At 40.2% G+C, this 17,054-nt stretch overlaps 1 protein-coding gene across 4 annotated transcripts in view; it reads left to right on the top strand.

The window, feature by feature from the left end:
- MTHFD1L (methylenetetrahydrofolate dehydrogenase (NADP+ dependent) 1 like) overlaps window positions 1-17,054 on the top strand; it is a gene marked incomplete at its 5' end in the record, with an annotated part of 196,699 nt that overhangs the window by 126,624 nt on the left and 53,021 nt on the right. The window lies entirely within an intron of this gene.

Below are 17,054 nucleotides of genomic sequence, written 5' to 3'. Positions count from 1 at the left end.
TATTTCATTCTTTTTTATGGTTGAGTGGTATTCTGTTGTATATATGTACCACATATCTTATTTATCCATTCCTCTTTCGGTGGACAGTTAGGTTGCTTCCATGTCTTGGCTATTGTAAATAATGCTGCTATGAACTTTGGGGTGCGTGTATCTTTTCTAATTAGAGTTTCCATCTTTTCCTGATATATGCCCAGGAGTAACTATTTTTAGTTTTTTAAGGAACCTCCATACTGTTCTCCGTAGTGGCTGTACCAATTTACATTCCCACCAACAGTGCAAGAGGGTTCCCTTTTCTCCACACCCTCTCAGCATTTACTGTTTGAAGACTTTTTGATGATGGTCATTTTGACCTGTGTGAGGTGATAGCTCACTGTAGTTTTTATTTGCATTTCTCTGATAATTAGTGATGTTGAGCATCTTTCCATGTGCTCTTTGCCATCTGTATGTCTTCTTTGGAGAAACATCTATTTAGATCTTCTGCCCATTTTTGATTGGGTTGTTTGTTTTTTTGACATAGAGCTGTTATGAGCTGTTTGTATATTTTGGAGACTAATCCGTTGTCGGTAACTTCATTTGCAAACGGAGTTCAAATCTCGATGGGACCTCCCACTATGGATATAAATGTGGACAACTCTCTGAGCCTCAGCTTCCTTATCTATAAAATAGTGTCTGATATTAACACCAACTTCACCCAGTTGCTGTGAGGACCAAGTGAAATGTCCTGGAGTAAAATGCTGGGACATAGGAGGCTGGTAATCTATGTTAGCTCTTCCTTCTGTCACTTTCACTTCAGGAAGAGAATGGGTTTCCTGAATTGACCTTCAAGAATTGTCTTCTGACTCAGGTAACCTGGAGGTCGGGCTGCAGGGTTGGTGTCCTGTCCAACTGTGTTAAAACCAGCAATTAGCAGCCCCTAGTGCACCAGGAAAGAAAGGCATTCCCAAATTAAAGCAAGACATTTAGCATTCTTGCTCCATTAGAATTGGGAGCTATTCGTGATTTAATAGAAAGTCAGTAGCTTTTGCAAAGAATGTATGGTACCACCGAAAGTCCATCTGAATATTGTTTGTTAAATCAGGAGTGAAAGTTGAAAACCATCTCCACATCCCTCCATATCCTTCCTCTAAACTCGTAAACATTTAGATGTGTAACCTTGACAGCATGAGAAGATGGTGTTTGTTTTTATTAAAAGGTCTTTCCTGTTCCTTGTGTGAAGCCATTCTCTTGATCACAGCAGGGCTAGAAGCAAGGGAGATCAAAACAGACCAGGAAGACTCCATCTAGGGCCACAGCCAGCACCGCAGATTTCTGCACTATTGCACTTTCACTGCCTGTGTGTTTAGGAGTGTTTTCTCCCCTGCTGGCAGGGGATTGAGGGCTGGGGGAGTTCGTTGATTATTGAGGAATTATGTATGTTATATTTTTTAAGGATTCAAACCAGTTGTTGGTAGGGTTTTGAGTTATTCTTTAATTGGACTCCGGGCATCAGCCAGCAAACGGAGCCTCAAATTTTAAGGAAATAAATAAAAATGCATATGTATAAGTACTTGTATGTATGTATATAGAGTATTATGTGTGTTCGTGTGTGTATGTGTATATTTTTTTTAATTGTGGTAAATGTATGTAAAATGAAATTTCCCATTTTAATCATTTTTAAATATATACAGTTCCATGTATTTAGAATATATAAAAATGTATACATAAATACTATATATGTAGTTTTAATTCATAGAACTTAAAACATACATTTCTGTATGTCTTTTGTATTTCATAGTAATTGCTAAACAACAGTCTAAGGAGAAGGGATGACCTTTCTTTTTTTATTTTTAATTAATTAATTAATTTTTGTTTTGTTTTGGGGGTTTTTTTGAATATTATCTTATTTATTCTTTTATACAGCAGGTTCTTATTAGTCATCAGTTTTATACACATCAGTGTATACATGTCAATCCCAATTGCCCAATTCATCCCACCCCCACCCCCACCCCACGCAGCTTTCCCCCCTTGGTGTCCATACGTTTGTTCTCTACATCTGTGTCTCAACTTCTGCCCTGCAAACTGGTTCATCTGAACCTTTTTTCCAGGTTCCACATACATGAGTTAATATACGATATTTGTTGTTCTCTTTCTGACTTACTTCACCCTGTATGACAATCTCTAGATACATCCACATCTCAACAAATGACCTAATTTTGTTCATTTTTATGGCTGAGTAATAGTCTGTTGTATATACGAACCACAACTTCTTTATCCATTCGTCTGTCTATGGGCATTTAGGTTGCTTCCATGACCCGGCTATTGTAAATAGTGCTGCAATGAACATTGGGGTGCATGTGTCTTTTTGAATTATGGTTTTCTCTGGGTGTGTGCCCAGTAGTGGGATTGCTAGGTCATATGGTAATTCTAAATCAGTTTTTTAAGGAACCTCCATACTGTTCTCCATAGTGGCTGTATTAATTTACATTCCCACCAGCAGTGCAAGAGGGTTCCCTTTTCTCCACACCCTCTCCAGCATTTGTTGTTTGTAGATTTTCTGATGATGCCCATTCTAACTGGTGTGAGGGGATACCTCATTGTAGTTTTGATTTGCATTTCTCTAATAATTAGTGATGTTGAGCAGCTTTTCATGTGCTTCTTGGCCATCTGTATGTCTTCTTTGGAGAAATGTCTATCTAGGTCTTCTGCCCATTTTTGGATTGGGTTGTGTGTTTCTTTAATATTGAGCTGCATGAGCTGTTTATATATTTTGGAGATTAAACCTTTGTCTGTTGATTCGTTTGCAAATATTTTTCCAATTCTGAGGGTTGTCTTTTCGTCTTGTTTATGGTTTCCTTTGCTGTGCAAAAGCTTTGAAGTTTCATTAGGTCCCATTTGTTTATTTTTGGTTTTATTTCCATTACTCTAGGAGGTGGATCAAAAAAGATCTTGCTGTGATTTATGTCAAAGAGTGTTCTTCCTATGTTTTCCTCTAAGAGTTTTGTAGTGTCCGGTCTTACATTTAGGTATCTAATCCATTTTGTGTTTCTTTTTGTGTATGGTGTTAGAAAGTGTTCTAATTTCATTCTTTTACATGTAGCTGTCCAGTTTTCCCAGCACCACTTAGTGAAGAGACTGTCTTTTCTCCATTGTATATCCTTGCCTCCTTTGTCATAGATTAGTTGACCATAGGTGCGTGGGTTTACCTCAGGGCTTTCTATCTTGTTCCATTGATCTATGTTCCTCTTTTTGTGCCAGTACCATATTGTCTTGATTACTGTAGCTTTGTAGTATAGTCTGAAGTCAGGGAGTCTGATTCCTCCAGCTCCATTTTTTCCCCTCAAGACTGCTTTGGCTATTCGGGGTCTTTTGTGTCTCCATACAAATTTTAAGATTTTTTGTTCTAGTTCTGTAAAAAATGCCATTGGTAATTTGGTAGGGATTGCATTGAAGCTGTAAATTGCTTTGGGTAGTATAGCCATTTTCACAATATTGATTCTTCCAATCCAAGAACATGGTATATCTCTCCATCTGTTGGTATCATCTTTAATTTCTTTAATCAGTGTCTTATAGTTTTCTGCATACAGGTCTTTTGTCTCCCTAGGTAAGTTTATTCCTAGGTGTTTTATTCCTTTTCTTGCAATGGTAAATGGGAGTATTTCCTTAATTTCTCTTTCAGATTTTTCATCATTAGTGTATAGGAATGCAAGAGATTTCTGTGCATTAATTTTGTATCCTGCAACCTTACCAAATTCGTTGATTAGCTCTAGTAGTTTTCTGATGGCATTTTTAGGATTCTCTGTGTATAGTATCATGTGATCTACAAACAGTGACAGTTTTACTTCTTCTTTTCCAATTTGGATTCCTTTTTTTTCTTTTTCTTCTCTGATAGCCGTGGCTAGCACTTCCAAAACTATGTTGAATAATAGTAGTGAGAGTGGACATCCTTGTCTTGTTCCTGATCTTAGAGGAAATGCTTTCAGTTTTTCACCATTGAGAATGATGTTTGCTGTGGGTTTGTCGTATATGGCCTTTATTATGTCGAGGTAGGTTCCGTCTGTGCCCACTTCCTGGAGAGTTTTTATCATAAATGGGTATTGAATTTTGTCAAAAGCTTTTTCTGCATCTATTGAGATGATCATATGGTTTTTATTCTTCAATATGTTAATATGGTGTATCACATTGATTGATTTGCGTATATTGAAGAATCCTTTTATCCCTGGGATAAATCCCACTTGATCATGGTGTATGATCCTTTTAATGTGTTGTTGGATTCTGTTTGCTAGTATTTTGTTGAGGATTTTTGCATCTGTATTCATCAGTGATATTGGTCTGTAATTTTCTTTTTTTGTAGTATCTTTTTCTGGTTTTGGTATCAGGGTGATGGTGGCCTCATAGAATGAGTTTGGGAGTGTTCCTTCCTCTGCAATTTTTTGGAAGAGTTTGAGAAGGATGGGTGTTAGCTCTTCTCTAAATGTTTGATAGAATTCACCTGTGAAGCCATCTGGTCCTGGACTTTTGTTTGTTGGAAGATGTTTAATCACAGTTTCAATTTCATTACTTGTGATTGGTCTGTTCATATTCTCTATTTCTTCCTGGTTCGGTCTTGGGAGGTTATACCTTTCTAGAATTTTTCCATTTCTTCCAGGTTGTCCATTTTATTGGCATAGAGTTGCTTGTAGTAGTCTCTTAGGATGCTTTGTATTTCTGTGGTGTCTGTTGTAACTTCTCCTTTTTCATTTTCTATTTTATTGATTTGGTCCTATCCCTCTTTTTCTTGATGAGTCTGGCTAATGGTTTATCAATTTTATCTTCTCAAAGAACCAGCTTTTAGTTTTATTGATCTTTGCTATTGTTTTCTTTGTTTGTATGTCATTTATTTCTGCTCTGATCTTTATGATTTCTTTCCTTCTCCTAACTTTGGGTTTTGTTTGTCCTTCTTTCTCTAGTTCCTTCAGGTGTAAGGATAGATTGTTTATTTGAGATTTTTCTTGTTTCTTGAGGTAGGCTTGTATAATAAACTTCTCTCTTAGAACTGCTTTTGCTGCCTCCCATAGGTTTTGGATCGTCGTGTTTTCATTGTCATTTGTCTCTAGGTATTTTTTGATTTCCTCTTTGATTTCTTCAGTGATCACTTGGTTATTTAGTAACGTATTGTTTAGACTCCATGTGTTTGTGTTTTTTAAGCTTTTTCCCCTGTAATTCATTTCTAATCTCATAGCGTTGTGTTCAGAAAAGATGCTTGATATGATTTCAATTTTCTTAAATTTACTGAGGCTTGATTTGTGACCCAAGATGTGATCTATCCAGGAGAATGTTCCGTGCGCACTTGAGAAGAAAGTGTAATTTGCTGTTTTTGGATGGAATGTCCCATAAATATCAATTAAATCTATATGCTCTGTTGTGTCATTTAAAGCTTCTGTTTCCTTATTTATTTTCATTTTGGATGATCTGTCCATTGGTGTACGTGAGGTGTTAACGTCCCCCACTATTATTGTGTTACTGTCAAGTTCCTCTTTTATAGCTGTTAGCAGTTGTGTTATGTATTGAGGTGCTCCTGTCTTGGGTGCATATATCTTTATAATTGTTATATCTTCTTCTTGGATTGATATCTTGATCATTATGTAGTGTCCTTCCTTGTCTCTTGTAACATTCTTTATTTTAAAGTCTATTTTATGTGATAAGGGTATTACTACTCCAGCTTTGTTTTGATTTCCATTTACACGGAATATCTTTTTCCATCCCCTCACTTTCAGTCTGTATGTGTCCCTAGGTCTGAAGTGGGTCTCTTGTAGACAGCGTATATATGGGTCTTGTTTTGTATCCATTCAGCAAGCCTGTGTCTTTTAGTTGGTGCATTTAATCCATTCACATTTAAGGTAGTTATCGATATGTATGTTCCTATGACCATTTTCTTAATTGTTTTGGGTTTGTTTTTGTAGATCCTTTTCTTCTCTTGTGTTGCCCACTTAGAGTAGTTCGTTTAGCTTTTGTTGTAGAGCTGGTTTGGTGGTGCTCAGTTCTCTTAGCTTTTACTTGTCTGTAAAGCTATTGATTTCTCCATCAAATCTGACTGAGATCCTTGCCAGGTAGAGTAATCTTGGTTGTAGGTTCTTCCCTTTCATCACTTTAAGTATATCATGCCACTCCCTTCTGGCTTGTAGAGTTTCTGCTGAGAAATTAGCTATTACCTTTATGAGAGTTCCCTTGTACGTTGTCATTTTTCCCTTGCTGCTTTCAATAATTTTTCTTTGTCTTTAATTTTTGCCAGTTTGATCACTATGTGTCTCGGTGTGTTTCTCCTTGGCTTTATCCTGTATGGGACTCTCTGCGCTTCCTGGACTTGGGTGGCTATTTCCTTTCCCATGTTAGGGAAGTTTTAGACTATAATCTCTTCAAATATTTTCTCCGGTCCTTTGTCTCTCTCTTCTCCTTCTGGGACCCCTATAATGTGAATGTTGTTGCGTTTAATGTTGTCCCAGAGGTCTCAGGCTGTCTTCATTTCTTTTCATTCTTTTTTTTTATTCTGTTCCACAGCTGTGAATTCCACCATTCTGTCTTCCAGGTCACTTATCCGTCCTTCTGCCTCAGTTATTCTGCTAGTGATTCCTTCTTGTAGTTTTCATTTCTCTTATTGTACTGTTCATCTCTGTTTGTTTGTTCTTTAATTCTAGATCTTTGTTAAACATTTCTTGCATCTTCTCGATCTTTGCCTCCATTGTTTTTCTGAGGTCCTGGATCATCTTCACTATCATTATTCTGAATTCTTTTTCCGGAAGGTTGCCTATCTCCACTGCACTTAGTTGTTTTTCTGGGTTTTTATCTTGTTCCTTCATCTGGTACATAGCCCTCTGCCTTATCATCTTGTCTATGTTTCTGTGAATGTGGTTTTTGTTCCACAGGCTGCAGGACTGTAGTTCTTGCTTCTGCTGTCTGCCCTCTTGCTGGTGATGTGATTCTATGTATATAAAACTCAGCATGGTGCTAGTGTTGGACGGTGTCCCGCAGAGGCTGGGGGTGGCAGTGGCTCACCGTGAGGACAGGGACACTGGCAGCAGAAGTTCTGGGAAGTACTCCTTGGCGTGAGCCCTCCCAGAGTCTGCCATTAGCCCCACCAGAGATGATGACCTTTCTTTTTATGCCCTTATCCCTGTACTGTTGTCTCCTTCTCAAGGCCTTTGACCTCCTCTGGCTCTTTTCCTGCTTGTCCTCAGACCTGCGCTTGGTCTGCCTGTTCCCACCAGTCCTTTCTTCAGCCCTCTCCTTTCCTCCTTTTGTGCAATTGAATGTTTGGCATGTTTTGTAGGAAGCTGTCCCTTATATTTCCAGTCAGTTAAGTATCTCATTCAGAATCCGTGTCTCTTCCCTGTGCTTTCATGTTCTGCTGTCTTATTTCTGGTTGAGCTCTGGTCATCCATCCTGAACTGCTTCTAGCCCTTCCCTCATCAGCCTCTTCTCCTCTTGCCTCCTTTTCATGATTCAGCTCCAAATTCCCACACTGCCTCAATACCACATCCTTCTGCAAACACATCTTAGATCGCTATCAAAACTAGATTGTTTCCAACACTGGCCTCTAGGTTCTTTGTCCAGACTCCTTTGGCCAGCAGTGTATCACTCATCTCCTTGGCCTACCCCTACCGCTGCCTCACCCATCTGTGTTTCACAGGTCTCTTCAGATCTGAACCTACCGTTAGATCCCACCCAACTTTCTCAATGCATCCTATTCAGCCCTTTGTGATACTGGCAAAGCATTCCACAGCTTTGTCTCCTTGAAGCTAGAAATAGCACCTGATGAGAAAGGAACAGTGGTCTATATCTATTTCACTTGTACATGTCACAAGGATTCCTTTGATTTCATTTAAGTGCTTTCTTCTAACAAAAAATGGAATGTCACTATGGCAAAAGTTTCTAGAAATGCATTTCATCCAAAATTATGGGCCAAGCAAGAAAGCCAGGGATGTAAAATGAACTGGCAATGTCCCACCACGTGTTACCTAGTCACCTTCTGCCATCATTCCATCCATCCCTTGGTCTTTCTGACTTAAATTCAGATGACACGAGAAGACTCAGTAGGGAAAGCATCCATTTTCTCAGCCTGAAAAGCAAGCAACATTATTTACATATTATCACAGGTGTGTTAAAGACCACTTGAAAAGGAAAACGACAACCTTAGGACTGGGGGAGGAAATCACTCAAAACAGCACAGGCTTCCACTCACCCCAGGATCTGAGAGGTTAGGGATTTGTCTTAGCAATCATTTTATTTCCGAAAATGATTTATTTTTCCTTTCATGAAAGTAGTTTACTCCGCCCTTGAGTGAGACTGTTAATCTTAGACCAGAAGATTTTTCTTTCACAGCCTGCTCCAGTAGATGAATGAGGGAGGTATGACTCCTGCCCAGGAAGACAGAGGCCAGGCTGCACCTCGTGTTCATTCATATTAGTCTCACAACACACTGAGGTTTGCACGTAACTTCATGCCAGGAGGAACAACAGGTGTGTCATACATGCATATCATTAGGCCAAGCAAGTGCTCAGGCCTCTACCAGCCCTTCCCCCTCCTTTGGGTGAGATCATTAAAATCACCTATTCCTGTATACTGCTTTCTTTTGGTGTTGCTGTAATGTTCTGTTTAAGAGTATACAGCACAGGGCTTCCCTGGTGGCGCAGTGGTTGAGAGTCCGCCTGCTGATGCAGGGGACGCAGGTTTGTGCCCGGGTCCGGGAGGATCCCACATGCCGTGGAGCGGCTGGGCCCGTGAGCCATGGCCGCTGAGCCTGCGGGTCCGGAGCCTGTGCTCCGCAACGGGAGAGGCCATAGCAGTGAGAGGCCCGCGTACTGAAAAAAATAAATAAATAAATAAAATAAATAAAAATAAATAAATAAAATAAGCACTTTATTTTTAAAAATAAAATTTTTAAAAATTGTTTAAATAAAATTAAGAATCGAAAAAGAGAACAATAGTGAGGAAAAAATCCTCAACTAGGAGTAAAAATCTAAAATTTTCCCACTGGATGAAACAAAATTCAAATGAATTCATATTCAATGAGCAAATTTTAAACACAAACCTCCGTATATCACTCAAGATTGCTCTGTTTGACACTATGTTGATCCCTTTGCATATTTGGTCCTCTGAAATATAGTCCTCAAGATGTCCACCTACAGGAAATTGGAGAAAGAAAATTCCTGTGACCTGAAGTAAATCAAACTGAAGGCAAAAAACAAACAAAAACGAGTATACAAGGTCACCCTTGTGATTTGAATGTGAATTCCGTATCATCACTTCACATGGACAAATGCAGACTTTCTGGCGATGAGCCTTCTTTCCTTTCTCAGACCCCAGCTATCTCCAACACGTGTCCTGGTTGTCTCAGGAGAGTGAGATTCTTCTGGGATTCTTCTGGGTTGACCTGTTGCTCAGGACCAACAAGCCAGTGGGACGAGCCACTCCGGGAGCTGGCTCATGGCAGTCAGCACGTACACCTTGGGTAGCTCAGATGTGCTGGTTTCCAGCCAGCGACATGCTTTGTGTCAAAGACACAAGGGTCTGTTGTTCTCACTCACAACGCAGAGCTGCTCCCATGACACCAGGGTATGTTGTAGTGAAGCCCTAGCTCCTGGTGGAAGCTGGTTTCGCATTACATACTTTTATTTGAGGTACAGGAAAGGCCATTTACCAAACTGCACTTGTAGATCACTGAAAATTCATGCTTCATTTTAAATACAAATTGAAATAATTACTGTATGTCCAGAGATTTTTATTCGACTTACAAATTTACTAATTGATTCCTCTCTTTAAATATTTCATGAGCATTGAAGTACTTCAAGCCAACATCACAGCATAGGAACACTTAACTTATGTGAATTCCAGTCTAGACTTTGGTAAAACAAAAGAACAATGTAGTTTTCATTCAGTGTAATGGCTGAGGAAACAGCAGTGTGTTTCAGCACTTCAACAGTTATGTGCTTAAGAGATAGTGGAATATTGATAATAGAGTACTGTGTCATGTTTTCATGGGTCTTCTAAGAGACCTTCAGGGCTGACTTTAGAACCTGACATCTAAGTAAGATGAGATGCCACTATATTATAAAGCCTTCATACTTCTTTATTTTCCTCAATTCTGTCAGCTTCATTTTTTTTAATTGAAGTATAATTGATTTACAATGTTGGGTTAGTTTCTGGTGTACAGCAAAGTGACTCAGTTTTATATATATATATGTATATATACATATACACATACACACACACACACACACACACACTCTTTTCAGAAAAGAATATATATATTCTTTTCAGACTCTTCCATTATAGGTTATTACTAGATATTGGATATAGTTCCCTGTGCTATACAGTAGTACCTTGTTGTTTGTCTATTTTATATATAGTAGTGTATATATGTTAATCCCAAACTCCTAATTTATCCCTTTTGGTAACTGTAAATTTGTCTTCTTTGTCTGTGATTCTATTTCTGTTTTGTAAATGAGTTCATTTAATCATATTTTTAGATTCCACATATAAATGATATATTTGTCTTTTTCTGTCTGAATTACTTCACTTAGTATGATAATCTCCAGTTCCATCCACGTTGCTGCAAATGGCATTATTGCATTCTTTATCATGGCTGAGTGGTATTCCATTGTATATATGTACCATATCTTCTTTATCCATTCAACTGTTGATGGACACTTAGGTTGCTTCCATGTCTTGCCTATTGTCAATAGTGCGGCAATGAACATTGGGTGCATGTGTAATGAGTCCAGTGGTCTTTTCAAGAAGGATATGCTATCTAACTTTGAGTAACGTAGCTTCTATGAGCCTGGGTCACCACATCTACATAAGGAATGTGGTAAAGAGTGAAGACCCCTACATCCTCCAACCTACCTTCCTGGTGTCACTCAGCCAGGATTCTGGGTGGGCATACTCTAAGCAAAAGACCGTAGACAATATGACCCGGCATTCAGGGTTCTTTTCTAGAGCTAGAAAGAACTGCTGCCCAGTTCAGTAGCCACTGGTCATAGAAAGCTATTGACATTTAAATTAACTAAAATTAACAGCTCATTTCCTCGGTTACACTAGTCCCATTTCAACTACTTACTAGCCACATGAGGCTGGTGGCTACTAGCCTGGAAAGCATGGTTGTAGAACATTTCCATCATCACAGAAAGTTTCCATCGGAAAGCTCTCTTCTAAAGTATTTCAGTTATTTTTATACGTTTAAGAGGTTTGGGAGGAAATTAATGAATACGTTCAGAATTCTATTCTTGGTGAAGATGGAGATTTAACATAATGTTAGTTCCCAAATGATCAAAGATCCTAGTATAGACGCCAGGCTTTGTGAAGTAGCTTATATGAGTATGTTGAGCATAGGACACATAGAGTAGTCCCTCCTTCCAGAAAAAGCCTTGTCTTTGCTGCCATTCACACCTTGATGTGTGCCATTCTCCTCATGTGAAATAATCTTTCCTTTTATTGCTTATTAAGATCTTTCACATCCTTCAAGCACCATTCAAGTTCCCTTTTAGGTCTTACCAATTTATGCTGACTTCCGTGCCGTCCCCTGCAATCTGTGATCTTCCAACTTTAGTCGTAACGTAGAGGCGGAGGCTTTATCACACACTCCATTCCGTCACCCCCCTTTACTGTGTCATTGTCCCCACCCCATCAGACATTCTTTGTATACAAAATCTCCGAAATTCTTTGTACACCATGACATCTTGAAAGTACTTGCCACAGATGGTTGTTCATTCAGCAGACATTTGTGGAGGGCCTACTGATTGGAAGTTACTATCCTAGACATCAGGGATGTAAAGAGGAAAGAGGTGGCAAATAGATAAATTTGTAAATATTTAGGAAGTTGGAGCAAAGCCAGGGATGATTAATGCATACCCATTCATAATTTATTTTGCCATTTTATTCGTTTTATAAAAACTACCACTTAAAATGAGCAGCACAAGTGAATGTCAAGTTCAGATCAAGATTACTGGACATGAATTTGGCTTTTTTCTTTTTCTTTAAAGATTACACTGCTCCCCAAAATCGAGCAGAGAAACAGCAGGAGGTTCCTTTCCGGCTGTCACAATATAAACAGAAGGTATACAGTGGAGCTGCCTTATCAGGGCAGGTTTCAGTTTTTATATTAAACCCAAAAGTTGTGTTAACTGAGATGTTCTTTTTATTTATTTACTTGTACACATAGGTGAAAGAGAATAATTGTAGCAGGAGTCCCAAGAGAGTTTTGGTCTTGGGGTTTCTAGCTCCATGAGCTGAAGCACATTATTTATCCAGTATGGGGCTGTGAGACACACACCAGGTGGTGATGGTCCCTCTCGTAGGCTCACTTTGGATAGCTTTGTGCATGTCGAGGCCGGCGAGGGAGTGTCATCTTTTCTGGGGCTGGCGAGGCTGAGGCTGGGGCATGGGAAGTGCAGGATACCGGGAGCTGGTCATGGTGGCTGCTGGGATGCTCCAGGGTCTTAAGGAGGGAAAACAAGTCGCCTGACTGGGACTCACTCACACCACCAGCCCCTGCTCCCCTGCTCTGCCTTCTGTTTGAGTCATCCTGTCATGTGTGGTTGCAGTTTTCCCATAGGAAATAAGACCACAACTACACAGTTCACAAAGTCAGCCTGGCACCTGCTTGAAATTTCCGCAGCACTTTCAAATAAACATTAGACGGGGGGCTTCCCTGGTGGCGCAGTGGTTAAGAACCCGCCTGCCAGTGCAGGGGACACGGGTTTGAGCCCTGGTCCGGGAAGATCCCACATGCCGCGGAGCAACTAAGCCCGTGCGCCACAACTACTGAGCCTGCGCTCTAGAGCCCACGAGCCACAACTCCTGAGCCCGCGAGCCACAACTACTGAAGGCTGTGCACCTAGATCCCGTGCTCTGCAACGAGAAGCCACCGCAATGAGAAGCCCGCATGCCGCAATGAAGAGTAGCCCCCACTCGCCTCAACTAGAGAAAGCCCGCGTGCAGCAACAAAGACCCAAGGCAGCCAAAAATAAATATAAATAAAATAAATAAATTTATTTTTAAAAAGAAAACATTAGACAGGAAGGCAGTTTAGTTGTTGATAAAAATGTATATTTCCTTACGCCCCAAAGAATTGAAGTCTAGAAGAGAAATATTTGTCCGTTCCCGCCCCCGCACTTTTAGCATAGCAGCCTTATTCACAGTAGCAAAAAGGTGGAAACAACCCGTGTCCATCAGTGGATGAATGGATTTTTTTTTAGTGTGGTATGTCCATACAGTGAAATATTATTCAGCCTTTAAAAGGAAAGAAATTTGTAACATGCTACATCATGGTTGAACCTTGAGGTTCATGCTAAATAAAATAAGCCGGATGCAAAAAGATACATACTGTATGATTCCACTTATATAAGGTACCCTGAGTAGGCAGATCTGTAGAGACAGAAAGTAGGAAGGTGGTAGCAAGGGGCTGAGGGGAGGACAGAATGGGGAGTTAGTGTTTCATGGGTACAGTTTTAGTTCTGCAGAGTGAAGGGTTCTGAAGATTAGCATCACAGCAACAGGAATGTGCTTAACAGTACAGAACTGTACACTTGAACATGATAAAGATGGTAAATCTTCTGTTATGTGTGTTTTACCCACAATTTAAAATTAAATATATGTATTCCTTGAAAAAAATTTCGTGTTTAAAAACTAAAAATAAGTCAGTTAAATACCCACTCACACGAATTCCTTCATTGTCATCCATTTGCTGTTACCTTGTTCACGTGTGAGTTTTTTTCAATTATTATATTATAGAAAAGTCACGCTCACTTTTCCTTTTCAGATCAATCTAGAGCTCAGTAAATAGTGCATTCTGTTCATTAAATGTGTCATGAGTAGTACTAATCTGTCTTGTTGTTGTTTTGTTTCACTTCCAGGGAAAACGTAAGTCTTTAGTTAGCCCTCTTGCCCTCACGCCATCATAATAATATTACGTAAGGTTTGGGCAGCGTGATATTTGTAACACACTGCGTGGCTTCAGTGCTTGCAGTGAAATGAGTACAGCAGCATATTCACCTCTCCCACTAGGAATGAGGTTGCATGATTCAGCCAAATCTAAGGGGCTGCGTTCTTCCTTAGCCCTCCTGTCCCACAGCAGCCCACAAACCCCCCACCTGAGCTGCTCTGGAGGGCTGGAGGAGCCCAGATGAACCAGGTTGCATGGGACCTATCACACTGCTTGGGTGACACTATATTCTGTGAGCTGCCTTCCCCTGAAAAAGCTAACTGTCACATCCCATGGAATCCTTGCTTTGTCAACAGGAAGGTCAGAAAATATTTATTCCATTTATTCAACTGTATATTGAGAGCCTACTCTTGTAGTTCAGGGGCTGTACTGTATCCCACCTCTACGTGAACAAGAGGTGGTCCTTGGCCTCAAAGAGTTTATAGGCTATTCTCAATTCTTCAGCTAACGAACATGGAATCTTTTACATTAGAAGTTACGCTCAAGGTTTTCTCTAGCCCAGACTCAACTTTGCACTCATGCGGTAATTCTGCAACAAGCCGGGAGCCATACTCGGCTTACCCTGAACTCTGCCATAGTAAAACAGCTCTGGTTATTATAGCTTTTCCTTAAACATTTCCTTCTAATTTCTGTCCTTGCTTCACCTTCTGCCTTCCTGGAAAATAACGATCATTTCTTTCTAGAGTTGTCCCTTCTAGAGGTGGAGATTCTTCTTCTTTTTTAAAGAATCAACCTTGTTTATTTAGTTTTGGTTGCGTTGGGTCTTCATTGCTGCGCGCAGGCTTTCTCCAGTTGTGGCAAGCGGGAGCTACTCTTCCTTGTGGTGCGCAGGCTTCTCATTACAGTGGCTTCTCTTGTTGCGGAGCACGGGCTCTAGGCACGCGGGCTCAGTAGTTTCGGCTTGTGGGCTCTAGAGCACGGGCTCAGTAGTTGTGGCTCACAGGCTCAGTAGTTGTAGTGCACAGGCTTACTTGCTCCACAGCATGGGGGATCTTCCCGGACCAGGGATTGAACTGGTGTCCCCTGCATTGGCAGGCGGATTCTTAACCACTGCGCCACCAGGGAAGTCCTGAAGTGGAGATTCTTCTCTGATTTCTCTTATGACGTAGTTTACAAAAGGCCCCTTGCCACCCGGTAGATTTCAGCATCAGAGTTTGATCCTGGCACTGTTACCATCCGAGGTCCATCAGTGCATCCCAGCAGGGCATGGGCTTTGCTAGCAGCCACTCATTGCCAGGCCCTGCTGAACCTCTGGTGCCACGTAACACCCAGGTCAGAGCATTACAGGGCTATCGGATGGCAAAGAAGAGAACGCCCACGTGTGCTGGAGGACGGTCAGTACAGGCTTCCTGGAGATGCTGGCCTTTGAAATAGATCTTAGGGCGCTCAGGGAGTTTTAGCAGAGGTGATCTTGAGTTTTTCTTACTTACGTACATTTTAAGAAGGTTAGACTTGCAGTAGAGTGGAGGGGGGTGTTAGAAGTGAAGAAACCAGTTAGGAAGCTGTCGTGGGAGGCGAGACCTTTAACATCTCAACCAAGAGCACTTTGAAGGGTCGTCTTCCCCACATCCTCACCCACGCTTGAAATTCTCATACTTTCAGTCTTGCTGATCTCACGGTTGTAAATTGGTTTTTCATCATTTTAATTTGCCTTTCCTTGATCGCTAATGAGATTGGGCATTTTTTCATATTGTTATTAGTCACTCTTTTGCCTAGTATTAAATATTTGTTTGTCTTTTTCTGAATTTGTGGGAGTTTTATGCATTCTAGTAACTAATCTTTTAAATATTTGCAAGCATCTTCTCCCAGACTGTTCCTTATGCTTTATCCTTATTTCTGATGTCTTTTTTTTTTTTTAATACAAGGAACTTTAAGTTTTGATGTCAGGTCTATAAATCATTTCCTTTAAGGCGGAGTCTGTTGTTACCTTATTTAAGAAATCCTTCTGTACCTCAGGATAAAAAAGAGTTCCCCAATTTTTTCCCCCAATATGTAGAGTTTTGATTTTGAAGATTTTGCCTTTGTTCCATATTGGACTTATTTAGGGGCCTGGTGTGAGGCAGGAATTTAATTTTATTTCCCCAGCCAAAAGTCAGTTGAATAGTCAGTCCTTTCCCTGTTTTGTGCCATGTCTACTATATACTGTCCCACACCTGCTGAGGTGTCCTTCTATGTTCTTTGTTATCTTCCCTTGATTAATCATCTCGTCCTGTGCCGATACCACATGGAATTAATCAGCATAGTTTTGTAGTATGATTGATACCTGGTATGGCAGGTCCCTTATCTTTGTTCTTTTGGTTTTATTTATTTTTGAAGTTATCTTACCTATTTTTGCCGTTACTCTTCATTATGAATTTTAAAATTGGTTGGCCAAGTAACCTAAGTGCTCTTGGGATTTTTATTGGAATTGGATTGAACTAATAGATTAAGTTTGAGAGACCGACCTCTATTCAGTATTGCATCTCCTCACCCATGAACAAAGTATTTCTCTCCGTTGACTCAGATCCTCTTTTATGTCCTTCAGCGAAAGATCATAATGACTTGCACCTTCATTTCTTTTTTATTTGTTGAAACATCCAATATTTCAGTTCCAGACCACAGAGCAACTCTACAGTAATAAAAACTGTAGTAATAAAAAATACATTTTAAAGTAATTTGGGGTACTATCAGATTGGCAGAGCAGAGCTAGCTTTTATTTTCTCGTTAGGTATATATCAGCAGTAATTCATGCAAATTTGCCACTGCCCAGCAAAGTCCTTGAGGGGGGCCATGAGAGGCTTCTGCCCCTTGGCTGACGTCCATTCCGTCAGCACTTGGTCCAGCAGCCCTTCACTGAACAGTACATCCACCAACCATCTTCATTACATCTATGTGTTTTCTACCCCCAGTGAAATTAGGAACAATTTTATCAAATGCTTTGCTTGAATTAAGAATCACTTTATCCATGGCACATCCCTTCCCTAATGAACCATCCTTGTTTCTGAAGAGGCCACTTTTAGTGTTTCACTAGCAACCTATATCCAAGCGTTGCATCCAACACTGTGGAAGAGTTTTCCATCTCCTCCCCACTCACTTATTTGCCCATATCTAGTCTTCTCAG

The sequence above is a fragment of the Leucopleurus acutus genome, assembly GCF_964270905.1.
Source record: "Leucopleurus acutus genome assembly, chromosome: 15".
NCBI classification, from domain to species: domain Eukaryota; kingdom Metazoa; phylum Chordata; class Mammalia; order Artiodactyla; family Delphinidae; genus Leucopleurus; species Leucopleurus acutus.
The sequence above is the reverse complement of the archived record's forward strand: the minus strand, read 5'-3'. Positions and strand labels throughout refer to the sequence as shown.